Here is a 26,740-nt window from a genome sequence, read left to right as displayed (position 1 = left end):
CCCATGAAGATCCTGGAGTTATCGTTATTATTTTATTCAGCGTTACCAGAAGACCACATTTTTTATGTGGCCAGGGTCGTGGCAAGTATGGAAGGTAGTGGAAAATATGGCCAATAGTGGAAAATATGGCCAATAGTGGAAAATATGGCTAATAGTGGAAAATATGGCCAATAGTGGAAAATATGGGCTACATTAAGTTAGCCCCCCCCAAGAAAGCAATTTTCAAATTAGTTAGTGCACCTTATTGCACCCATCGTGCACCGTAGTGCACCACCAAAAATATTTTATGCACCATCGGGGAAAGGCGGGAAATTCAAAAAACAAAGGGGGGGGGCTAAATTAACGACAGCCCCCCCATATTCGATTTTGATGACAATAACGGGCCTAATCTATTGCACCAATGGTGCACTATCGTGCACCACCAAAATCTTTTATTGCACCGTCATGATAGGCGTGAAATTTAAAAAAAGCATAAAATGACCGTAATATCTAATATTTGGTATTGATAAAAACAACAAGTCTAATCGAATGCACCAATGGTGCACCAGTATGCACCAGCAATTTTTTTATTGCACCGTCAAAAAAGGCGGGAAATTTAAAAAAACTTAAATTATTAATGTGGGGGCTAAGTTAACGACAGCCCCCCCACTTTCAATTTCGATAATTAAAACGTGGCTAAACCAATGCACCAACGATGCACTACCGTGCACCGCAGAGATTTCTCATTGCACCATACCGCTTTATGAGATATAATTGAATTTGCTCTTTCCAAGCTTTTTAAAAAATGATATTTTCTGGGGGGGGGGGCTAAGTTAACGACAGCCCCCCCACTTTCAATTTCGATAATTAAAACGTGACTAAAAGAATGCACCAACGATGCACTACCGTGCACCGCAGAGATTTCTCATTGCACCATTCCCCTTTATGAGATATAATTGAATTTGCTTTTTCCAAGCTTTTAAAAAAAATTATAATATTTTCTGGGTGGCTAAGTTAACGACAGCCCCCCCACTTTCAATTTCGATAATTAAAACGTGACTAAACCAATGCACCAACGATGCACTACCGTGCACCGCAGAGATTTCTCATTGCACCATATCGCTTTATGAGATATAATTGAATTTGCTCTTTCCAAGCTTTTTAAAAAATGATATTTTCTGGGGGGGGGGGCTAAGTTAACGACAGCCCCCCCACTTTCAATTTCGATAATTAAAACGTGACTAAAAGAATGCACCAACGATGCACTACCGTGCACCGCAGAGATTTCTCATTGCACCATACCCCTTTATGAGATATAATTTCATTTGCTTTTTCCAAGCTTTTAAAAAAAAATATTATATGTTCTGGGTGGCTAAGTTAACGACAGCCCCCCCACTATCAATTTCGATAATTAAAACGTGACTAAAAGAATGCACCAACGATGCACTACCGTGCACCGCAGAGATTTCTCATTGCACCATACCCCTTTATGAGATATAATTTCATTTGCTTTTTCCAAGCTTTTAAAAAAAAATATTATATGTTCTGGGTGGCTAAGTTAACGACAGCCCCCCCCCACTATCAATTTCGATAATTAAAACGTGACTTAAAGAATGCACCAACGATGCACTACCGTGCACCGCAGAGATTTACATTGCACCATACCCCTTTATGAGATATAATTTAATTTGCTCTTTCCAAGCTTTTAAAAAATGATAATATTTTCTGGGGGGGCTAAGTTAACGACAGCCCCCCCACTTTCGATTTCGATAATTAAAACGTGACTAAAAGAATGCACCAACGATGCACTACCGTGCACCGCAGAGATTTCTCATTGCACCATACCGCTTTATAAGATATAATTTAATTTGCTCTTTCCAAGCTTTTAAAAAATGATAATATTTTCTGGGGGGGCTAAGTTAACGACAGCCCCCCCACTTTCGATTTCGATAATTAAAACGTGACTAAAAGAATGCACCAACGATGCACTACCGTGCACCGCAGAGATTTCTCATTGCACCATACCGCTTTATAAGATATAATTTAATTTGCTCTTTCCAAGCTTTTAAAAAAATGATAATATTTTCTCGGGGGGCTAAGTTAACGACAGCCCCCCCACTATCAATTTCGATAATTAAAACGTGGCTAAACCAATGCACCAACGATGCACTACCGTGCACCGCAGAGATTACTCATTGCACCATACCCCTTTATGAGATATAATTGAATTTGCTTTTTCCAAGCTTTTAAAAAAATATATAATATTTTCTGGGGGGTTAACTTAACGACAGCCCCCATATTCGATTTCGATAATTTTAACGCGCCTAATCGACTGCTCCATCGATGAACTACCATGCATCGCAGTTTTTTTTCATTGCACCGCACTCCTTTTGGAGATATCAAGCGTTCGGGGGTTTCAATATAAAAAAAATAAATGTTAATGATTTTACTAATTAACTAAAGGATATATTAAAATTATAATTATCTGTGCTGAAACATATTATCATCATATAGTGAACTACGCCAGTGGCGTAACTATAGGAATTCTGGTCCAGGGTTGAATTTTAAAAAGGGGCCCTCGCCGAAAACCTTTTTAATAAATAAAAATTTTATTAACGTTAATATAAAATTGTTTAAATTTTGATTAGTAAGGGGGTCACTTGTACAACGGATTTCTGGAATTCTAATTAATTTCAGGTAACTAATTTGAATTGAGTGTTTGAAATACTTGGTGTATAACGTAAGAATATTCCAAAGTGTTCGATTATAAACGCAAACGTTCAGTTTTGAACGTTTTGTAAACCATTTGAATTTTTTTTCTTAGAGAAAGCTAACACCATACCAGTAATCTGTAGAGGGCGTGACCATAGACTTTGATCATGTTACCGACGCACAAACAAAGAAAATCCCGTTTGAGCGACCTTTAGCTTAAGAGACAAAAAGAGCCATTCGAAATTCTATATTTATCTCGCGCGCCGGCAAGTAAGCTCGCAATGAAAACAAGTCGGCCCAGGCCGTAGTTATAGTTCCACATCAGTGTATTAGAGTGGACAAACATATACACCCTTAGTAGACACAGGTAGGCAAACTAATACAAAAGCTAATGAGGCTACGTGATTTATTATCGTTTGATAAATAAATTGCCACCCTAAGTTAAAGAGTGGATGCCGCCCACCATCAGCTGACCCGGGTGGGCAAACTAATAAAAAATCTGTTGGGCCCATGTGATTTCCTATTGTTTGATATAAAATTCACCATCTTATGTTAAAGAGTGGCCACCGCCCACCCTCATGAAATCACCTTTTTTTCCGGTAACTCTCCCTTTAAGGGGGTTGGTCGGAGGGGGCGGAAATTAACGGCACTGCGTGCGCGTTAAAGAGTTCTATCGAATGAGACCAACTTTTTTTCGGTCACTCTCCCTTTAATAAGAAAGTGCCACACTTATTTATTACTTCTGACCATACATGGTTTCCATAAGAAAGTGCCACACTTATTACTTCTGACAATACACGGTTTCGATAAGAAAGAGCCACACTTATTTATTACTTCTGACCATACACGGTTTCGATAAGAAAGTGCCACACTTATTACTTCTGACCATACACGGTTTCGATAAGAAAGTACCACATTATTATTATATAATATTATATGCTCTCTGCTGCAATGTCTAACGGATCTATCTCTCCTGCCTTTACGGGCACTACTAATTAACAATCTACTTGTACCGCTATTGAGTAAACGCAAAATTTCGTTCCGCCCCCAATGGAAGAAATGCGACCCCCTATAGGGCGGGCACGAAACATAAACTGTTCAACGGTAAAATTTCAAGAGCCAATTCGCTGAGGACGGCGTGGCTTGGTTGGTAGAGCGGCGGGTTTTTGGAGATTACGCGGCGAGCGACTGTCTGTGTTCAAGTCCCGGTGGGGCCAGCTATATAAATAAATTATTTTTCGCAGCTCCATCTACCGTGTCGTCGCTTTTCCACGCCAAACAACATACAACATACAACACTTAACGACAATCCGTCCATAGCAATAGTCCCACTTCGATATATATATCTCGATGTGGAACTAAAAAGGGATACGGCCAGATATTCCATTAACGTATATGGAAACAGAAGGGGTGACTGCCTCACGCCGGTTTATTCACGCATAGGTGAGAAGTTTAGTTTAGGTACCCACCGCCGAGTATATGAAATTAGGGTTTAATCAGAAAATCAAGGGTTAAGGTTTTTATATTGTTATTTAGATTGCTTAAAACTTTCCTTGGGATATATCGAAGCTAAATCCAATGATATGTCGAAATCGGGCCCAGCTTAAGCCGTATAAGCTTCAACAAAGAATCAATTAATAGTCAAAAGAAAGATTTCATATACATAGATTTTCGAAAGAGACATACTCATGGACCAAAAATAATAGGCTTCCGCTTGAGCCTAGTGGGAGAGCCTTCTGTTATTACTAGTGAGGTTAAGCACCCGGCCTTTTCAATTCAAATGTTAAGGTTTTCATAGCGTTTTTCCAACGTTTCGTCAAGATAATTTGGCAGTGTTGCTCAAAGCATCCTCAACTTCCTTTGGAAACTTCTATGACCTTTGTTTAAAATATAAAACTTGGGTAATTAACACTCCCGAATTGGACGCTAAAAGCCTGGTCAGAGTTCAGAAATTATAAGCTTTTTTTTGTTTCCAGCGCGACTACGACCTCGACTTTGTATTTGTTGATGTTAGACAAATAAAGTTTTTCTTGAAAAGAATTTCAGTTTGAAACTTATTTTTGTTGGAATGGTTGTTTTTCAAGCGTGGTCATCGTAAAATCTCTGTTTCGATTATTAATTTTAAAAATGAGGAGATCCAAAAAAGATATCGAAAAACTTCGCGAAGCAATTTGGCAACGTATATCAGAAGTGTTTCACCATGATTCTGTGACCGGGAAAGGATTCCCTGTTTGGAAAGATATCAGTGCGGAATTAGAAGGGGTTATGTCTCCACTCGCAATATATACTTGTGTGATGAAAAACTACTACAATCTTCGTGATCTGGTCGAGGGAAAGACTCAAGACGGAAGCGATGAATCATCGGAAAATTCATCTAGGACATCTTTGAAATCATCCTCGGATGGAAATTCTTCGGAAAACATGGGTGAGCGTATTGAGTTTGAAATTTCACTAACCCAAGAAGATTATATGAAAATGGCTCCAGTGGAAAAGACATATAAATGTAATGAAAAGTCCAGATTAATATCAACCAGAAAATACAAAGTATTTCAGCCGGGTACTTGGACACACATTATTCACGAACAATTTAAAAAAGCGAGCGAGTGTCCTTGCGTCTTAACTTTCAAACGGGCAAAAGTTTTGAAATCAGGAAATTTTTTCGCTATGATTTCCGGATACTGCGTCGCGTGCTCCTCAAAATTTACGGGAATTTTAGATTCGGAACCGAAGTTTGGAGAAGATGTTGTCGTGAAATGCTCTTTGAAAGGGCAGTTCAGGTCCGATCACAAAAACATGCCCAAAAGACAACTTTCCGGAATCAAGAGAAAGCGAGCTGTTGAAGATATGGTGGAGAAGAAGATGGCTCCAAGTTTCGTCAGAAGAATGCAAGCGCGCGGAACTATGGAATTTGGAGATAGTGAGCCGTGTGATTTGCCATCCGCCAACGTTCTTAGGGTAGCGAAGAGCGAAGCCCTGAAAAAAACATTTTTGGACAGTGACCCCTTTCGGGCGCTTTGTAAAATGATAAACATTGTGCCTTTCCAAGGGGTGATTCGAGAGTTGGCTTACTTCAAATTTCAATTAATATATTGGTTGCCAACACAACTCCACGTATACCGCTCGTATTGCGAAATGAATCCCGGAAGGACCAAACTAAGCATTGACGCAACTGGTAGCCTCGTGAGAAAAATAGAAAGAGATGGAAAAAAAAGTGGACACATTTTTTTGTACGAAGCTACCGTGAATGACCCCTCAAAACAAAAACAGTACGCGGTAACGCAAATGCTCTCGGAAGCTCACAGCTCAAACTCCATTTTCACGTGGTTACTTCTTTGGCGGGATTCTGGAGCACCTGCTCCCAAGGAAGTCGTTACGGACATGTCGGCGGCTCTTTTAAACGCCGTTGCTCGGGCTTTCGGCACAGCTTCGTCGCTAGCCGACTTCATCCGCCAAGAAGCGAACGTCATTTTCGAAGGGAAATTAGAAGAGCTACCGCAATGTTATTTACGGTGTGACGTCGCCCATACCGTAAAATTGATCTCCAGCTGGAAAAGCTTGAGGTTGAAAGGCGTCACTGGTAGGGCAAGAACTCGCACGTTCTACTTACGCTCTATGGGACAAGCTTTACAATGCGAGAGACTATCTGATTTGAGACGCTACTTTGTAGCCATTGTAACTGTCGCAATGAGCGAAACGGAAGGACGTAATGAAGAAACCGGGCAAGAAACGAAATGTGAAATGCGGAAGAAATGGTTAATATCCAAAACTTCGGGGAACGATAATTCAAAGGAAATGAATAGCTTACTTTTGAGCTTTGGCGACGAAGCACCCCAAGAGGCAGATGACGGTTACAACACCACGTCAGTACGAAATTCTCCATTCGAAAGATGGTTTGAAGATATCATTGAAGCTTGCGGAGAACAATTAAATGATCCATACGAACAGGGAGATCGGGGAAACCAACAAGTTCTGCCACAATTAATAGAAGATCTACAGAAAATGTCACGGTTAATTCCTTTGTGGTCAGCGATTATGCGGCCCTTTTTTAAATGTGGTGGAGTTGTGGCAAGCAGCGCTCCAGTAGAGAGCAGCTTCAATGATTTGAAAAATCGAGTATTTGCTCATGAAAATTTGCCGATAAGAGTGGACGCGTTTCTGAAAACTCACGTTGACGTGCTGGATGGTGCAATGAAACTCATAGGGTCGTATAGCCAAGAGGAGGGTGGTAAGTCTTACCCCAGTAACTTAAATCAAGAAACTATGTATGGGTAAAATTTAAATGTATAAGTCTATAACCATTGTGTTAGGAAGTCGGTGTTTCGGGCGGGGCTTTAACTACTTCGGATTTCACATTCAGTGGCTGGCTGTAAAATGTGGACGAGTTTTTCACTCGTGTTAAACTTAGAAAACACACGCGCAAAATATTTTTACACACATATTAAAACCAAATGCTTTTTGCCGAACGAAATTCTTCAGCAGCGGAATCTCAAAGGCAGACTTTAAACGGTATAATATCAGTAGTGGAAAATTAAAAATGGCATATTTTACGATGGAAAAAGTTAAACAATTTTTGAATTATATTTACTGTCATAAATGTTATTACGTTTACGTTTCACTTATTATTTCCGTGACATTTTTACCTATGTGTGTTCAAAGCTTTATAAGCGTAACTAATATACTTAAAGTGCAAGGCTTAGCCAGCATTGTTTTATGTAGGAGGCATGGAGCGTCAGATAAATACCCCAAGCTTCTGGATCCTTGAAAATGAAGCTGGTTTTTGGAAAGCTAAAAAATGGCCTAAATACATTTTTTTTTCACCATTTTCAATTTTTACGTGTGGATTTAAGTGTAAATCAGCGCCGCACGTGATTTTTTAGAAACATTTTTGTTTTTCGTGTGATCACCTTAATATAGTTATGAGCGTAAGCCCCGCCCGTTTCTGCACACCCGTCTCCAAGTATATAGTTTAATAAGTAATTAATCAAAAATTAGGAAAAGACAATAGCTCTACTTCGAACATATCTTCGTCAAGGATTCCCGATTATAAGAAGCAAAGCAAATCTCCTTCAACAACTCCTGATTCGCGTTCCAATAAATCGCCATCTCCCGATTTCGTTAAGAGCACCTCGTCAAGTCCTGTTCCGATTGATATTAGTTCGTCTTCATCGACTCAGGATAATATCGCTAATAGGTGTATATTTTGTGATGTAAGTAACTTTTCAAGTTAAAATCGTACTCTGTTTTCATCTATGTTTCTTAAAAGAAAATTGACTGTGGTATGGATCATTTTGCATTTGAAAGAGAGGAAAAACTTGGTAAATAAAGAAATTCTATAGCATTACGCTTAAAAATTACATTTAATTTTTTTCTTATTACAGATATCGATGTAAGCCATTCGTGTTTTGAGTGCAAAATAGGAAACCACCCGGATAATACATTTAAATGCAAATATTGCAACGTACGGATTTTCACACTTTAAATGTCTTTGCTTTATAATAAAACGATAAGTATATTTTAAGGTTAATGTTCACCTTTTCGACGAATGCTCGTCGCAAATTGACGAAGAAAGTGAAGAGCTAGGACTAAGAAAATGCAGATTATGCCGAAGAAAACCGACGGAGGAAATTACCAGAGCTGAAGAAAGAAGCGCCTGTGAAAACTGGCGAAATCTGGGTAAAAGCCCTCCAAAACGGAGATCTCGAAAATCTTATCTAGACCCGTTATCGGAAATGAAGAGAATAGATTTCTCAAAAAGTCAAGCTGTAAGAATTATCGGGCTTTTAAAAAACAGCAACGTCATATCGCTACAAGCGGTAAAAATTAAAAAAAACTAGATACTCTTTAAGTAACACATGTGCTTTTGACACCTTTGCGCAGTCACTGTGCATCGCTTATTGCGACTCAGATGAAATTAAAAACTTAATAGACCAAACGGAACTTGAAATTTTTAGATTCGTTAAAAATATGATGCTTAAAGGTGTAACTTCCAGCCTCTACCGAGAGAGAACTAAAATTTTAATTGATATATGTCCGAATAAACTAAATTTACCATTCAATGTAACCAAAGTTAACTGCCAATTTTCAGTGTCGGTGCTAATTGGCAAATCCGACATCGCAAAATCTTGCAGCTACGAGATAAACTTTTGCAGCAATATATCTTGCCAAAGAAAACCAGAGACTATTTATCGGCCGATAACCACGGTAGATTGCCCCTATACCTCATTGGCTGATCTAGAGGCTCGAATAAAAGAGTACTTTAGTGAAACAGCGCCAACAATATGTAATACTTGCGAAAATGGTAAAAGATCAATAAAGAAAAATCTCTCTCAACATCACCTATTCGTCGAGCCCACAGACTTTATATTGCGGACAGATTGCGAAGTTAGTTATATTTTTAGATTAAGTGAAATTCCAAAGAGCGTAAAGGTTGGAGGTGTAAAATTTCACTTGAGGGCCATTTTGGCATTTCGAGGCGTCAACAAAGCCACGTCTATTGGTCATTACATTTGCTACGCCCATCGACCTAACGATAAATTTGAAAGTGACGATGACTTAGAAAAAGAAGTAACTGACGAAAGCGTTTACTCCAGTGAATTCACTTTTTTCATTTTGTATTTAATCTTTTTTCTATAATATCACATAAATGCCATTAATACATACTCGTCTGTAATAAAAATTATTTTTACTATACCAAAGCAGAATTAACTTCTAACCAATTAAGATCATATATTTTGAGAAAAACTAAACATCCATTTTTTCGAACGTAAAAAAAAGGAATTTGATTTTTTTTCGAACTAGCTGGATAGCTCGTTCTTCATCACAGCCCCCGACTAGTTGAGTTGAATGTATAATCCTTAAGCATACGATAAGTCAATGAAAAGAAAAATGGTAACGCTTATACGCAAACAGCAAGTTTAATTAAATTCGACGTAATCCGCAAGTTTAAAACACTACTTTTAAATTTCGTTTATAACAGAGTAATTAAACTTAAATAGTGAATTAGAATGTGAGAGCTTTTGTATGGCGCAGGTATATGTAAATTGGACCTGCCCCTTAGCCCCGCTTTTATCGTTATTGCATGGGAACGACATCTATGTAAGGAAATATTTACCACATGGTCCTGAATTTTAATGAACTTTATTGTTTCCGTTATATAATTAATTGTCGGAAAATCAGCATAAAATATCTCTCCTCCACCTCGTTAACTTAGCCCCCACATGAATAACTTAAGATTTTTTTATATGGGAAAGAGAAAATTAAATTATATCTCATAAAGGGGTATGGTGCAATGAGAAATCTCTGCGGTGCACGGTAGTGCATCGTTGGTGCATTCTTTTAGTCACGTTTTAATTATCGAAATCGAAAGTGGGGGGGCTGTCGTTAACTTAGCCCCCCCAGAAAATATTATCATTTTTTTAAAAGCTTGGAAAGAGCAAATTAAATTATATCTCATAAATGGGTATGGTGCAATGAGAAATCTCTGCGGTGCACGGCAGTGCATCGTTGGTGCATTCTTTTAGTCACGTTTTAATTATCGAAATCGAAAGGGGGGGGGGGCTGTCGTTAACTTAGCCCCCCCCAGAAAATATTATCATTTTTTTAAAAGCTTGGAAAGAGCAAATTAAATTATATCTCATAAAGGGGTATGGTGCAATGAGAAATCGCTGCGGTGCACGGTAGTGCATCGTTGGTGCATTCTTTTAGTCACGTTTTAATTATCGAAATCGAAAGTGGGGGGGCTGTCGTTAACTTAGCCACCCAGAAAATATTATAATTTTTTTTAAAAGCTTGGAAAGAGCAAATTAAATTATATCTCATAAAGGGGTATGGTGCAATGAGAAATCGCTGCGGTGCACGGTAGTGCATCGTTGGTGCATTCTTTTAGTCACGTTTTAATTATCGAAATCGAAAGGGGGGGGGCTGTCGTTAACTTAGCCCCCCCCCAGAAAATATTATCATTTTTTTAAAAGCTTGGAAAGAGCAAATTAAATTATATCTCATAAAGGGGTATGGTGCAATGAGAAATCTCTGCGGTGCACGGTAGTGCATCGTTGGTGCATTGGTTTAGCCACGTTTTAATTATCGAAATTGAAAGTGGGGGGGCTGTCGTTAACTTAGCCCCCACATTAATAATTTAAGTTTTTTTTTAAATTTCCCGCCTTTTTTGACGGTGCAATAAAAAAATTGCTGGTGCATACTGGTGCACCATTGGTGCATTCGATTAGACTTGTTGTTTTTATCAATACCAAATATTAGATATTACGGTCATTTTATGATTTTTTTAAATTTCACGCCTATCATGACGGTGCAATAACAGATTTTGGTGGTGCACGATAGTGCACCATTGGTGCAATAGATTAGGCCCGTTATTGTTATCAAAATCGAATATGGGGGGGCTGTCGTTAATTTAGCCCCCCCTTTGTTTTTTGAATTTCCCGCCTTTCTCCGATGGTGCATAAAATATTTTTGGTGGTGCACTACGGTGCACGATGGGTGCAATAAGGTGCACTAACTAATTTGAAAATTGCTTTCTTGGGGGGGCTAACTTAATGGAGCCGAAAATATGGAAAATATGGCCAATAGTGAAAAATATGGCAAATAGTGGAAAATATGCCAATAGTCGAAAATATGGCCCATAGTGGAAAACATGGCCAATAGTCGAAAATATGGCCCATAGTGGAAAACATGGCCAATAGTCGAAAATATGACGAAGAGTGGAAAATATGACAAATAGTGGAAAATATGGCACAAAGTGGGAAATACTGCGATATAGGAATATTTCCCGTAAAACCTAAGCGCAACTGGTTAAATTGACATTTATTTTATATAATTAAGATTACTTTAATTAATAATAATTATCATCAGCTAGGCTAATACCCATGGCACCACCTTAGGCCTAAGCCATCAAGCGACTTTTAATGCCATTAAGCAATTAAGTACAAGGCGTAGGACGGTGGTGGCAAGCCCCGCATGCCACGCGAGCTAACAGCTACCTACACTAACTATTACCGTTAACCTCCGCAAGTTTTTATGGAAGGGGGAACCGAAGAATTAGAGGGAAAACTCCTTAAACCAATAAGGAGCTGTTTTCACCTCAGTGCCACAAGCTGGGATCGAACTCGATTCCTCTTACTGCGAGGCGAAAGTGCCACCCTACTATCAAGAATACAAGAAAAATAGTTTAAAACACTTAGTAGTTTTGATGCTAACTCTTTAATTTGAATCAGAATATATATATATTACGGTTTTACAAAATTTGGTATTAGCGAAAAATATTGCCCACTATTTGTAAACCAATTATCGTGCAGGCTGGAAATTTCAAATATTTTCCACACTATTGGCCACCTCGAAACGCTTGAGTGGATTTAGCAGGAAAATTCTAAAATATTATTTTCTTAATATAATTTTAATTACGTCGGCAGACTTTGAAGTGTGTAATTTCCGTATTGAAACAATCGTCGGGATAACTCGGTATCAAACACGCCGACGACCGTTAATTTGGCTACTTTTCAAATGAAGAGTGGAATTTGGAGAAAGGGTTTTCCTCCATAGAATAGAGCGTAATCTTCGAATATGACACGTTCGTACCGATCTCTTTACAGCTCTTCGTTTTAATTGCGAGTTTGAGACGAGCTAGGCGCGTCTTTCACTACGTTGAATTCCCTGTCTCGCCTCTCATCTCGACAAAAATGCGCTTTCATTTTGAATGGCGAAGTTGTACCAATTCACTTTCTCTCGCGATCTGGATTAAAGGGGAACGGCCAAGCTTTTCCAAATATGGCCTTATTTCCGTATCAAAAGATTAACAAGACGTTCAATATACTAACACGTACCTTTTTTGTCTTGAAAAAATCGTTTATTCCCATTCGACCGAAATCCCATTCGACCGAAAGAATTTTAAAATGTAGCCCAATTGGCGGGGTGATTTGGTATTTTATTTATAAGGTATGTACTATCGAAGATCCATGTTTAGGTTAGGTTAGGTTAGGTTAGGTTAGGTTAAGTTAGGTTAGGTTTGAGTTGGTTGATGTATAAATACCCTCCTTTATTAGCTATCCGCTCCATTGCAAACGACTTCAGTAACTAAATTGAAAACATAGCAAAAGCCAATTTATATAGCAGCGTTCGGTCGAATGGGACACATAAAAGCGTTCGGTCAAATGGGACACATAAAAACCGCACGTTTCGGCGGAATTCGGTCGAATGGGACACCTCAAAAACCGCCTTCGGTCGAATGGGATTTCGATCGAATGGGACTAAAGCGAAAAAATAGCTTTTGGCCCAAAAAGTTGAAACGAAAAATAACGCCAGGGGGCTGTTCACAAATTACGTAACGTGGTAGGGGGAGGGGGTTTTGGCAAGCGTTACGAATTGTTACGTGGGGGGGGGGGGAGGGAGGGTTAACTGAAATGTTACGTAACACATCTTATTTTTAATATCGTAGAATAAAATTTTCATCAGTCGCAATTATTAAAAACATAAGCATTTTCATTGGTTTACATAAAAATACAGTTGTAATTTCAAATGTAAATTACAAACAACAAAATTTAGTACCTGATCTTATTGTACTTTATTACCAGCATATTAGTTGTTACGTACTATAATAATTTAACGGGGGGGGGGGGGGGTTCGATATTTGTGACGTAATTTGAGAAGAGGGGTCTTTCCATTTGTTACTCTTTGTTACGAGGGGGAGGGGGGGGTGTCCAAAAAGTGGTTTTTCTGCGTTACGTAATTTGTGAACAGCCCCCAGGTGTTTGGGTTTGAATTTTCGCCGCCATCTTAGGGGCTGCCGCCAGCGCCCCTAATCCCGTATGAGCGATTTGCGAACTATCATAACTTTTAAAATCGCGCAATTTAGGCTTAGGTCTCTTATAACTGGAATGCGCCGCGCGTGCGAAACATATTTTTCGCGTCTTCAGCAGCGCGAGCTTTTACGTTGTTTTTCTGTCTCACCGATTTCTCACCGGGTGTCGCGGCGGACGCGCGCTTTTCAATTTCCCGAAATTTCTTTATTAAACATTATCCACTCAATATTTTTTGATGCGGTTTTCACCATAAATTTTAGTTTTTAATGGACTATAGGACTATCTAACTGGTTAAAGCTTGACCGTTCCCCTTTAAGCAACGCCTTATGAACTCAGGAACGTCTAGGATTGCACGGAGTGTTGCTCATCTTTAGTAACACTTGGCTTGCGACTACAGTTAAAGCTTTTTCGGTGACATGCAGGTCGAAATTAAGAAAACTATTTCTGCGAAATTAAAAAATAATTTTGTGGAAGTTTATAATAGATAATTTGGCGAAATTAATAAACAAACTTTACGAAAATCAAAATAGCTTTGCGAAAATAAAATAATTTTACGGAACAAAAAATAAACTGCGAAATTAATAAATAAACTGCGAAATTAATAAATAAACTGCGAAATTAATAAATAAACTGCGAAATTAATAAATAAACTGCGAAATTAATAAATAAACTGCGAAATTAATAAATAAACTGCGAAATTAATAAATAAACTGCGAAATTAATAAATAAACTGTGAAATTAATAAATAAACTGCGAAATTAATAAATAAACTTTACGAAAATCAAAATAGCTTTACGAAATTAATAAATAAACTTTACGAAAATCAAAATAGCTTTACGAAATTAATAAATAAACTTTACGAAAATCAAAATAGCTTTACGAAATTAATAAATAAACTTTACAAAAATCAAAATAGCTTTACGAAATTAATAAATAAATTTTACGAAAATCAAAATAGCTTTACGAAATTAATAAATAAACTTTACGAAAATCAAAATAGCTTTACGAAATTAATAAATAAACTTTACGAAAATCAAAATAGCTTTACGAAATTAATAAATAAACTTTACGAAAATCAAAATAGCTTTGCGAAAATAAAATAAATTTACGAAATATAAAATAAGCTGCGAAATTAATAAATAAACTTTACGAAAATCAAAATAGCTTTGCGAAAATAAAATAAATTTACGAAATAAAAAAAAACTGCGAAAATAAAAATAACCTTGCGAAAATAAAGAAATAGCGTTTGCAAAAATAAAATATCTTTGCAGAAATAATATAGCTTTGCGAAAATTTAAAATAACTGCAAAAATTAAAAGAACTACATCAAATTTAGTTTTTAATTAGTAATTAAATTTAATTAATATTCATTTAAGTAGGTAGTAAATTCGACCATGCTGCTCTGGGATCATCTCATTAACAGGGTGACCACAACTCCTATATTTTATATTTTTCCTATATTTTCAACGTGTTCCTAGAACTTCCTATAATTACACTATTTTTTAATAATTTACTTTTGTTAATTTTTCGGTCTTCCCCTGTTGCAATTATGTCTTTTGATATAAAAATCTAGTTAGAAAGTATTTTAGAAATATTAGAAATTAGCGCTCGCTCAACCAATTATTAACGCCTGAATTTTCACTTAATAATTACTTGAAACCTATATTTTCCAGTACTTTTAATGGAATTGATCCTATATCTTCCTTTATTTTGCCTATAAATCGACTACAAATTTCCTATAATTCCTATAAAATTCTTGTTAATTTTTCTGTGGTCACGATGTAATTAAATACATTCTAGTTTATAAGTTTAAGGATATGTCTCTTAATAAGGCTGCGTTTGTGTTGCCGACAAATTAAATTGAAAAATGTCTCAAATAGTAGTTCAACAACCAATCCAAAGATGGCGTTGGTCTGCTACGATAGGAATCGGTTCTTGATCGAGGTTAACGGTTACACTCAGGGTTCCTAAGTGGTATTTAACAAATGGTAAATAAATGGTAAATATCGTTATGGTATAAAATGCTAAAGTGGTAAATAATTGTAGATAATGGTAAATAATATATTTTCATGAATTATCTTCAGTATTTAAGACTTAAACCACAATTTATTGAGATACAACCTTTAAGCTTTAGAACAGACTTGTAGATGTAGTGTAATGAAAAATAAAGTTTAAGATCTTCTTAAGTTCATATATTCTGTTTTTTGAATGATTTTCATGATTTCAAATATTATTATCAAATATAATTATAAACCAATATTTACCATTATTGTCACTATTTAACATTATTTACCAGTGCCACAAATTACCATTATTTACCAGTGCCACTATTTACCATTATTTACAAGTGCAACTATTTACCATTATTTACAAATGTGACTAATTACCACTATTTAACATTTTTTACGAGTTCCACTATCATTTTTACTAGTGCCACTATTTACCATTATTTACCAGTGCCACTATTTACCATTATTTACAAGTGCAACTATTTACTACTATTTACCATTATTTACCAATGTGACTAATTACCACTGTTTAACATTTTTTACGAGTTCCACTATTTACGATTATTTGCCAATGCAACTAATTACCACTATTTACCATTTTTTACCAGTGCCACTATTTACCATTATTTGCCAATGCAACTAATTACCACTATTTACCATTTTTTACCAGTGCCACTATTTACCATTATTTACCAATGCGACTAATTACCACTATTTAACATTTTTTACTAGTGCCACTATTTACCATTATTTACCAGTGCCACTATTTACCATTATTAGCCAATGCGACTAATTACCACTATTTACCATTTTTTACCAGTGCCACTATTTACCATTTTTTACCAGTGCCACTATTTACCATTATTTACCAATGCGACTAATTACCACTATTTACCATTATTTACCAGTGCCACTATTTACCATTATTTACCAGTGTCACTATTTATCATTATTTACCAGTGACACTATTTACCAGTGCCAGTAATTACCATTATTTACCAGTGCCACTAATTACCATTATTTACCAGTGCCACTATTTACCATTATTTACCAGTGAGATTTGCAAAATTCGGAAAAAGTTGTATTTTTGGAACACTTACACTTAACTAGATTGTTGATTGTATTTTGTAAATGTGTTAAAGTAGACTAATTAAATTGTGGCACCTAGAGTTAGCTGATTATGTATTTAGTAAACAAGTTAATTAGCAATGGCGTTTTCCTGTTTTGCGGAGTACATTTTAATTTTCATAATTTATTCAGCGACACAACAAGACCTTTAAACGGGGCTTCGCTAGTCGGTGGAAATGACCCGAGGGAATTCAGAACGAAAATAGACCTAATTTAGAAAGTTCGTAAATATTAATTTACGGTCTTAAAGTCAATTGGCCCGAACGGAAACTCAATAAGGGAATATCCCTTTTGTGTATTTTTGGGAATTCTTACATTGGCCTAAATTCGACCAGTAACAAATATCCATATATTATGTAGATTAAATTTTCTACTGGGAAGTTCGGATAAAATTGAACCCTCTTCTAGTATAAAGTTAAACGCTGTTTTGATTTATTTCAAAGACTGTCCATATTATTGCTTCACAATAGCATCTTTCAACCCACGAATTCAAACATTTTCCAATTGGTTGAAAATGCAGCAGGACGTTAAATTAACGCCAACAGATTTACATAATTTGCGTATCAAATAAAGTTATTTAACCCGATAATCGGAAAATATTAAAATGGTTTGTAGAAATACGCGCGTTTACCAAATGTGACAAATGTCATGTCATAAGGTCGAATTTCTGTTTATTGCTCTTGTAAATAAAGTTACGTAACTTATTGTGATATTCAAGTAATACTATTGGTCTGATAACTCCTATTTTTCTATTGTATCAAAATAAGGTTAACCAATTTTTTAAATTTAATAGAAACATAGAAATAAAAATTAATTTGCTATCTTTAATTAAATAATATTATTCCAAAATATGTATCAGATATCTATTTGATTAAAATTAAAAGCAGTAAAATTAACGTACTCAGATCAGGCTGACAGATTGTATCTGATATGATTCAGTGGGGTGAAAGTGTTTTGTCTGCTATGTAATCTGTATAAACCAGAGTATCAGAACGGTTATAAGAGTAGCCATTAACAGAAAATGGTTACCATAACAATAAAAATCCCAACTTGAAACTAGTTGAACATCGATATTTTTAAAACATGGTTATTGATTTTTCTTGACAAATTGATTAATAATTTGAGTGGAACTGTAATGTAAACTAGAATTAATTAATTAATTAATTAAAATTAATTACTATTTAAAACTAAATTTAATTTAACTTGCGCTGAATTGACATTGTCAGAGAACCTACATATTATACATTTTCATAAATACATTGATGTATAATAAGTGATTGAAATTCATGATTTAAAAAATCCATTAGGCCTAGTTTAAATTAATGATTTAAATAACAATTGATTTAAATTAATGATTTAAAAAATCAATTGATTTAACTTATTGATTTAAAAAATCAATTGATTAAAATTAATGATTTAAAAAAATAAATTTATTTAAATTAATGATTTAAAAAATAAATTTATTTAAATTAATGATTTAAAAAAATAAATTGATTTAAATTAATGATTTAAATAATCGATTGATTTAAATTAATGATTTAAAAAATAAATTGATTTAAATTAATGATTTAAAAAATCAATTGATTTAAATTAATGATTTAAAAATCGATTGATTTAAATTAATGATTTAAATTAAATTGATTTAAATTAATGATTTAAATTAAATTGATTTAAATCAGACGACCTGATTTCAAATTACAGATAAAAAGGTGTATCGTCGATCAATATCGATTTGGGTCGTAGTTTTTTGGTGTGTACATGGAATAGGTTCGATTTATGACTGTGCCTTACTTTTATTAGTTTGTTTTTTAGCGAGCCCACTATTTTGCCATCATGACTCCGAAAAGGTCTTTTATGTCCGCTAATATTACTAAGAGGGCACGAGTTTATTGGTACTTAAGACAAAGCAATAATATTGTTACGACTCTATTTTTATATCGAGAATTCAATATTTTTAAGCCTTGGCTAGTACGAATCGTGCACTTACGTATAATTTCGATATTGAACTTTAAGGACAAGATTTGTTTCGACTTTAACCAGAGAGTACAATCATTCACAGGTGTAATGCCATTAGAGGTTGATTGTTAAATACCCGACGTCTTACCAGATGGCGCCAGCAGTCTGGAAGTTAGAAATTTTATCTCAAAAACTACAAAAACTACAATTTTTCCCGAAGTTGAAATTTTTTTTACATTATGTTACGTAAAACATTACCAAAAATCGTTTTAAAATTGTATTTTTTTTTAATAAATCAACAAGAATTTATGTCTTCCCTTCAGGCGAAAAGATGAAATTACCGCCATCTAGTATAACTAAAAGCGTTAAAATTAAACCTCTTCGGGTCTTCGTTCTAAATGTTTGTTTCCCCGTAACCAGTCTATTGTTGAGGAAAAATGGGATGAAGTTATCAACACCGTTTTCTTTGTATTGACTTTTAGCGTGTCGTTGTCATAGCAACCTAGTGACGTCACTGTCCTTTTGTTGAAGGTGTAAATTATTATACATATCCACGGCTAAGGGTTTTACGGGTTTAATTACGAGTGAGGCAAAAGCGTTATAAACACCTCATTTTGTCGTGGTCGTTAGCGGGGAGGTTCGACAGAGGTCCCAAAATACGTTCGCCCCAAAGCGACAACCTAATAAAAATTCGGAGTTTAGATGAACTCGGCCGGACGGTTCCGTCATAAAGTGTCCATTTTCGCTAGTGGCCCTACTTCTAGCGCGGTTTAAAATGACCCATTAGAAGGATGACCTTATGAAGAGCGCTGCATGGATCATCGTTTTAAGATGGAAACCAGCTCGGCCGATTAAACTCGCGACGCTCTCCGCCAGGGCGCCGTGTTCGCCGCTGACTCTCAATCATCACTGGCATTATTAGACCATTATGAGAGACCACCCCACACCCCTTTCTCGCGATAAGGTAACATAATACACAATGTCCGAATTTCCATCTTTGTATACTTTGCGTGAGCCTCCGCCAGATGTAGCCAGATGAGTAACTGGTAGATAAATGGCGGTCGCTTGATGGCGCTCTATCGCGGCCATTAAAAACCCCGAAAAAAAGCCCCGTAAATTGCGCCACCTATAATCGTAAAAATGAAATATAATGGCATACGGGTTTTTGAGGAAAAATGTTTTGAACATTTTTTTTGTTGTTTTTCAAGATGCGTTTTGTTGTTGTATTGATGGTCGCTTATTTTTTTTGGGTGCTTGCTAATCTTACGACCATTTCATAACGATTTAGACTTTGCCCCCTTCATTTTTACTGGATGAAACTTATATTTTTACCCGTTGTGGATGTGAGATGTTGTTTTTAAAAACTTTTCTACAATTTGTCAGGTGGAAAATGACCTATTACGAATTATATTTTTGTGGACATAATAACAAAAACCAAGTATTTTATTACTTGGTTATTATTTAAAGATTTGGTTTTTCGTTAGTTATGGTAATTAACTTAATATCAAAAGAAATAAACTTATTGATCTAGATGAAACCTTCGCAGTCTCGAGCAAGTTTACAGAAGTCATAAACACAAAACTTCTTAATCATAGTTAAAAACGATATTAAATATTATTAAAGAGCCAAATATTTTATGGTTTTAAAAGGTTACTTTTTTATTTTATTTTTATTTTATTTTATTTTTATTTTATTTTATTTTATTTTATTTTTTATTTTATTTTATTTTTATTTATTTTTTTTATTTTTTTTATTTTTTTTTATTTTAATTTATTTTAAATTTTAATTTTTAATTTAAATAAAAGTAACCGTTTAAAACCATGAAGTCTCTTCAATATTTTAATACAGGGTTTTAAAAAAACCCAGACCCATCGGGTTTTATTGGTTTTTTTTTTGGGTTTTATTAAAATTTAGGCTAACAAGTTAACATTACAAAAATCGACGTAGTTCGACTCGCGATATTAATAAAATTTAAGACATTTCTAGTAAAATCTATGAACCATATATTTAAAATGTTTGAATTAACATGTGTTAAAACTAAAATAAGTTTAAACTGAGTCTTTCTTATATAAAAACAACCCACCCGGTTTAAATAAGTTTTTCTCAGTATTATTCCGCCTGACAATTTCGATCCAACTGTTATCAAGACACATTCAATCTGACTTCAGTTCAGCTTGGATCAAATAATAAAATTGTAATTTTTGATCCCAAGTCCAATTTGCATCTGTCTAATTTTCGATTTAATTTTTGAAGCAAATTTTAATTACCAGTTTCTTATCGATACTTTTTTCCAGAAGTTATAGGTTATGAAATGACTAAAATAATAGAATTTTCAACAACATTTTCTTCTTCAGAAAGCAGTTTCAAGCGAATAACTTTATCAGTATAGGTAGATTCATACTTATTTTAAAGATACACTATTTTAATTAATTTAGTGGGGGAGCACTGTTCGCGACCGAAAACTATATCTACGCCCCTTTGGTTCGTCATTGAAACCTATATAGGTAGCGGCTAAAGCAAACGCTAATAGTTTTTCCTCATCGTTATTCGTTAATTTGAATTTATAAATAATGAATTTTAATATAATTTTTTCATAATTTGTTGATATTTTGCATCGTTTATTTAAGAAAAAATGTTCTTATGACTTTTTATGAATCGTGTACTTATATATATATTTATTAGATTTTTTTCATTTTAATTTTACTTTCAGTTTGAACATTTTATCTGCTTTTTATATCAAATAATCTATATTACTTAAATTCCTCGAATAATATTACTTAAATTCCTCGAATAATATTACTTAAATTCCTCGAATAATATTACTTAAATTCCTCGAATAATATTACTTAAATTCCTCGAATAATATTACTTAAATTCCTCGAATAATATTACTTAAATTCCTCGAATAATATTACTTAAATTCCTCGAATAATATTACTTAAATTCCTCGAATAATATTACTTAAATTCCTCGAATTCATTATCTTGTCATTTTAATTCATTTTGGGCTCCCAACGCCATCTCGTTACAGAAACAATTACTAAGAATTTAGGAATTGCTGTATTTTTCACTTATAATTATTTAAAATAGTATTTAATTTCAGAAGTATTTCCAAAAATATTTTTTAAAATATTAAATTACCCTCTTTAAACTAAAATAACTACTAAAATAAACAATCGGAGCGAACCAGCTTCCTTGTTAATTTGTCTGTAGCAGACGCTAGATCATAGGCGCCGTTACGCCACCTAGACTCATTTCGGTCTTGAATATAATAATTATAATAATAATCAGCTAGGCTAATAATCAAGGCACCACCTTCGGCTTTGGTCAGAGACGTTCCAAAATTAAATTATATTTGAAGTCCAGCCATTTTAGTTCGGTTGGAAAGACGAAATGTTAAAGAGCGCAACAAACCATCCGAAAAACTTGGAAGAATGGCGAGCCTCTTAAATTGTCGGAAAGCAAATTGTTAGAACACGTCCATCCCATCTAGTATTTATTTTTTAAGACCCTTGATAAGTTAAGGCGAGATCTGTCCAAACTTTTGTTTTTCTTCCATCCGACGGGTCAGGCAGCCCACTCCCGACCAAACTCAGAGTCTACGAAACCGAAGTAATCATTCAATCTGATAGGACCTCCTCGCGGTACTGGTCAACCGAAGCCCGAAAAGTCCGTGAACCTATACAGCTCTCAACCCAAAAAACCCGGAAAAAAATCCCGAAAATAACCCCTAAGTTAGTAGAAACAGTGTGTGTGTGTGTTGGTTGTTGGAAGAGAACTTTAACGGCGCCCCCTAGGGACGACGAAACGAAGTAGAAATGGCGAAATGTCTCGTGGGAGGGTACTTAATTTGGGCTCCGGAATCCGAACCCCGTCGCTTTTGGCCGACGTACGTCGACTTTGCCTCTAACTTCGACCTTTCCACTTAGAATCGAGAAAAAGGTATCGCGGTTTTGGAGTTGCTATCAAACGCCACCAGAGGGCAAACCAAGCGTCGCTAACTTGAGCTATTTCAAATCAAACTTGTATCAGTCCCTACTTTGAGGTCGCTATAGCTTATATTATAAAGGTAACTTTTAGGTGTGCCAAAGTAATCGATATAGTAACGAGAAATGGTGTTTTTTTTTTCATTTTCGAGTTGTTTCTAGCTTTTGGATGTTTCTCTTTGGTGGGTTGACTTCGTTATCTCTGGAACCGCCATGGATGGGGTAAATTTAATAGGTTTTGATGTTAACCCATATCAAAGGTATCTCGTTCTTAACTTGATTAAGACATTTTTTATCGAAGGTTAAGATATAAACGATGTTTTTTGGAATTAAAAAAGTTTTTTTTTACCTGTGGGGATTTCAAAAGCAATCCTTAGTTGGATGGAGTTTTCTTGTTTTGTTACGGTCCGAGGGGTATTCACCCCTCCATTGTTATTTCAAAACGAAATGACGTTAGATTTTTATTTTACTTTTTTTGTACAACGAGACTGAGTAAATTAAATTATTTTAAAAGTTAATTAAGCTTCTTTACAAATGGTAATATAATAATAATCTGCTATTCTAATCGTAAAGGCCCAAGTCAACTTTTAATGCCTTTAAGCAGACGATTTGTCATTTCAGGGTGACCAAACTGCCTATATTTCCTATATTTTCCTATATTTTTAATGCCTTCCTATAATTTCCTTTATTCTTACCTATTTTCCTATAATTCCACGGTCTTTTGAAAATGAAAGAACTTTTTTGTACGTGTCATCATCTACTGTAAATACTGCCGTTTTCGAAAAAAAAACTTGAAATATACGAGCTTTGTAAATCTGCTAAGTGATCCAATAATTCAAGAAAGCAGTGTACAAAACATTATCAATATTCTAGGTGATTCGAGTCAAAGTATACCGATATGCAATAATTACCTTATTATTTTCCCCATATTTTTCTAAGCCTATTTAGTTTCCTTTATTTTCCTATAATTCGCCCCTAATATTCCTATTTTTCCTATAACATTTCCTAAGCTTTTCGCTGGTCACCCTGTCATTGTGAAAATTGTTTGTTTATCAAACCAAAATCCAGCTGTTTATAAGTTTATCGGGCTGGCCGCTATGTGGCTCTGTGTACACTGAAAAGGTGTCTTTGTAAAACTAACTATTGAAAACGGTTTCAATGCTAGTTTATTCGAAGAAGTTCACATGGACCTTACGTAGCAACTTGTATTCATCTTTATTGCGTGCTTGTATTTTTTAATAAAGCAGGATACACGACGATAACTATTAAAGCATAGACTGCAGTCCACTGAGCCTTTTACAATGGTTGTAGTTTCGTCCAATCACTTCATGTATCCTGGTTTATCGCGAAAATATAGACACAAAATAATTAATCTAGTGTTGTAAGTATGACCGAGGCCTTTTTTCCGGAAAATTTTCCGTATTTTTCCGAAAAAAATAAAAAAAGGTTTCATTCCATGATTAGTCTAATATATTGTTTGCAAATTTAAATAAAGCGGAATTTTCGCCTCATTTTTTCGAATCTGAAAGTAAAACTAAACCTCTAGACTAGTTTAAACTGATTAACAATGTAACACTATTAATGTTTTGTAGTATGCATTTTACTGATATTAGACATTTTATATCGATAAAAAGTTATAAACATTAAAAACCCTTAAAAAGTATAATTTATGTTTCAATTTTTTATTTTTCCGATTTTCGAAAAATTTCTGGAAATTTTTCCGCATTTTATTTTTCCGGAAAATTAACAACACTAAATTAATCCTTCATAACTACCCGCCGAACAGTCTTTGTGTTGCTTCCAAAACTTGTTTTGATCAGATGACGACTCAAATAGGGCTTTTAACTAGTTAGTTAGTTGGTTTTAGTTATCGTGTAACCGTGGCTGAAATTCATATCTAACCGGATATGACGTAATTTCCCTAAATAACAGGTTGCTTATTTTCCAAAAACCCGTCAAATTCCTAAAACGTATATTCAACGACGCATTTGAAGCGCTTCTAGCGAGAAATTACTTTAAAAAAACCGACTTTTACGATAAGTGAATGTTATTATCGGAGTACCAGTGGTATAAAAATAAATATAACCTCCCTTCCAGATGGTCAGTCTAGCGTGGAAGAAGCCAGAGTAATTTCGGGAAAGCAAACCGGCCCTTAAAAGTCACCCATTGAGCCTTTGACACTGAAATAACCCGCTGAAGGCGACATTTTTATATATTTATGATACGGCCCGTTGCCTCTGCTAATATAAGTAGATACGAAAACGAAACTATTCCTTTCGCATTATTATTTTTTTGACGTAGATGGTGTACGGAATAACGAAAGGGTTTGTGTATTACCCCACTTCGACATCCGTGAAGAGTTAAAGTGAAATTTTGATATAAAGAATTAAAATATTTACATCTATTCTCCGTGTATGTCGTGCGTTTCTGTTGAAATCACCGCGATAATTGCATTTACCTAATCTAAGTAAAATAACCTAAGGTAAGCTAAGCGTTACTAGGATTAAAAATAATCCCATAAAATATTTCGGATTTATAAGATATATATTAAACCTAATTTAATATTTAATATTTTATCTTGAAATTATAGCATAAATATACGATAAAAATATAAAACGATTAGATATATTTACATGATAAAAAATCACGAAATTATTAGATATAATTACATTATAAAAATAAAAACCTTTTAGATATAATTACATGATAAAAATATAAAACTTTTACAGATAATTACATGATAAAAATATAAACCTTTTAGGTATAATTACATGATAAAAATATAAACCTTTTACATATAATTACATGATAAAAATATAAACCTTTTACATATAATTACACGATAAAAATATAAACCTTTTACATATAATTACATGATAAAAATATAAACCTTTTAGATATAATTACATAATGAAAATTTAAACTTTTACATATAATTACATGATAAAAATATAAACCTTTTACATATAATTACATGATAAAAATATAAACCTTTTACATATAATTACATGATAAAAATATAAACCTTTTACATATAATTACATGATAAAAATATAAACCTTTTACATATAATTACATGATAAAAATATAAATCTTTTACATATAGTTACATGATAAAAATATAAAACTTTTAGATATAATTACATGATAAAAATATAAACCTTCTACACATAATTACATGATTAAAATATAAACCTTTTAGATATAATTACATGCTAAAAATATAAAACTTTTACATATAATCAAGAATTGATCTATTTATATATATAAATTCTTGATACAATTATAGGGTAAAAATATCACACTTTTTAGATGTAATTATCGGGTAAAAATATCACACTTTTTAGATGTAATTATCGGGTAAAAATATCACACTTTTTAGATGTAATTATCGGGTAAAAATATCACACTTTTTAGATATAATTATAGGGCTAAAAATCTCAAAATTATTAGATATAAAGATAAAATCGCGATACATTTTCGATGCGAAATAAATAACTTAGAACGAAAGCTTCCAAAAACAGCCGCTTGGTGCAAATAGGAATAACGCCTAATGCACCATTTTAGTTTCGCTATTGACTCGCAAAGATATTAATCAAGTCATTGTAAATCCAGGTATGGGTAAATTTGTGGTAAAAACACAATGAAATAAAGACCAAACTAAGGTGATTGGAAATTCAACTTCGATTTGCGTTTTATATAAATTTAATTTATATTTTTTAAATCACGTGTTCCAGTGCCAAACCTTTAAGGTCATTTTAAAGTAGCCTCATAGATCTTTGGAAATAAATCGATTTTTAAAGGGAATATAACCTCCGGTAGTTGGTTCGAAACACCAACGTTTGCAGCTCTGGCCGCTCTTGCCTTTGGCTTTAGAAATGTTTTGCGAAACTGTACAGGGAAATTTGAAAAATTGAAGGGGTCTTCCATAAATATTGCTTTGCATGTTATATTCCCTTTAAGGGTTCTGCCCCCCCCCCCCCCCCAACTGAAGAAATCTTGGCTACGGGCCTGGAATTGATGTCGTCATTGAATATCTAGAAAACTTTGGTATATATAATAAAGTTTAAATAAATGATAAAAGGGGGCCGTAAAACCGTATAAATTCGCGAGGGTAAATATATCTTAATCTGACTTCCACCAGATTAGTTTGGACGGTAAAC

Source organism: Leiobunum rupestre, chromosome 1 (genome assembly GCF_980474605.1).
Source record: "Leiobunum rupestre chromosome 1, qqLeiRupe1.1.hap1, whole genome shotgun sequence".
Lineage (NCBI taxonomy): Eukaryota > Metazoa > Arthropoda > Arachnida > Opiliones > Sclerosomatidae > Leiobunum > Leiobunum rupestre.
Note: the sequence above shows the minus strand (reverse complement) of the source record.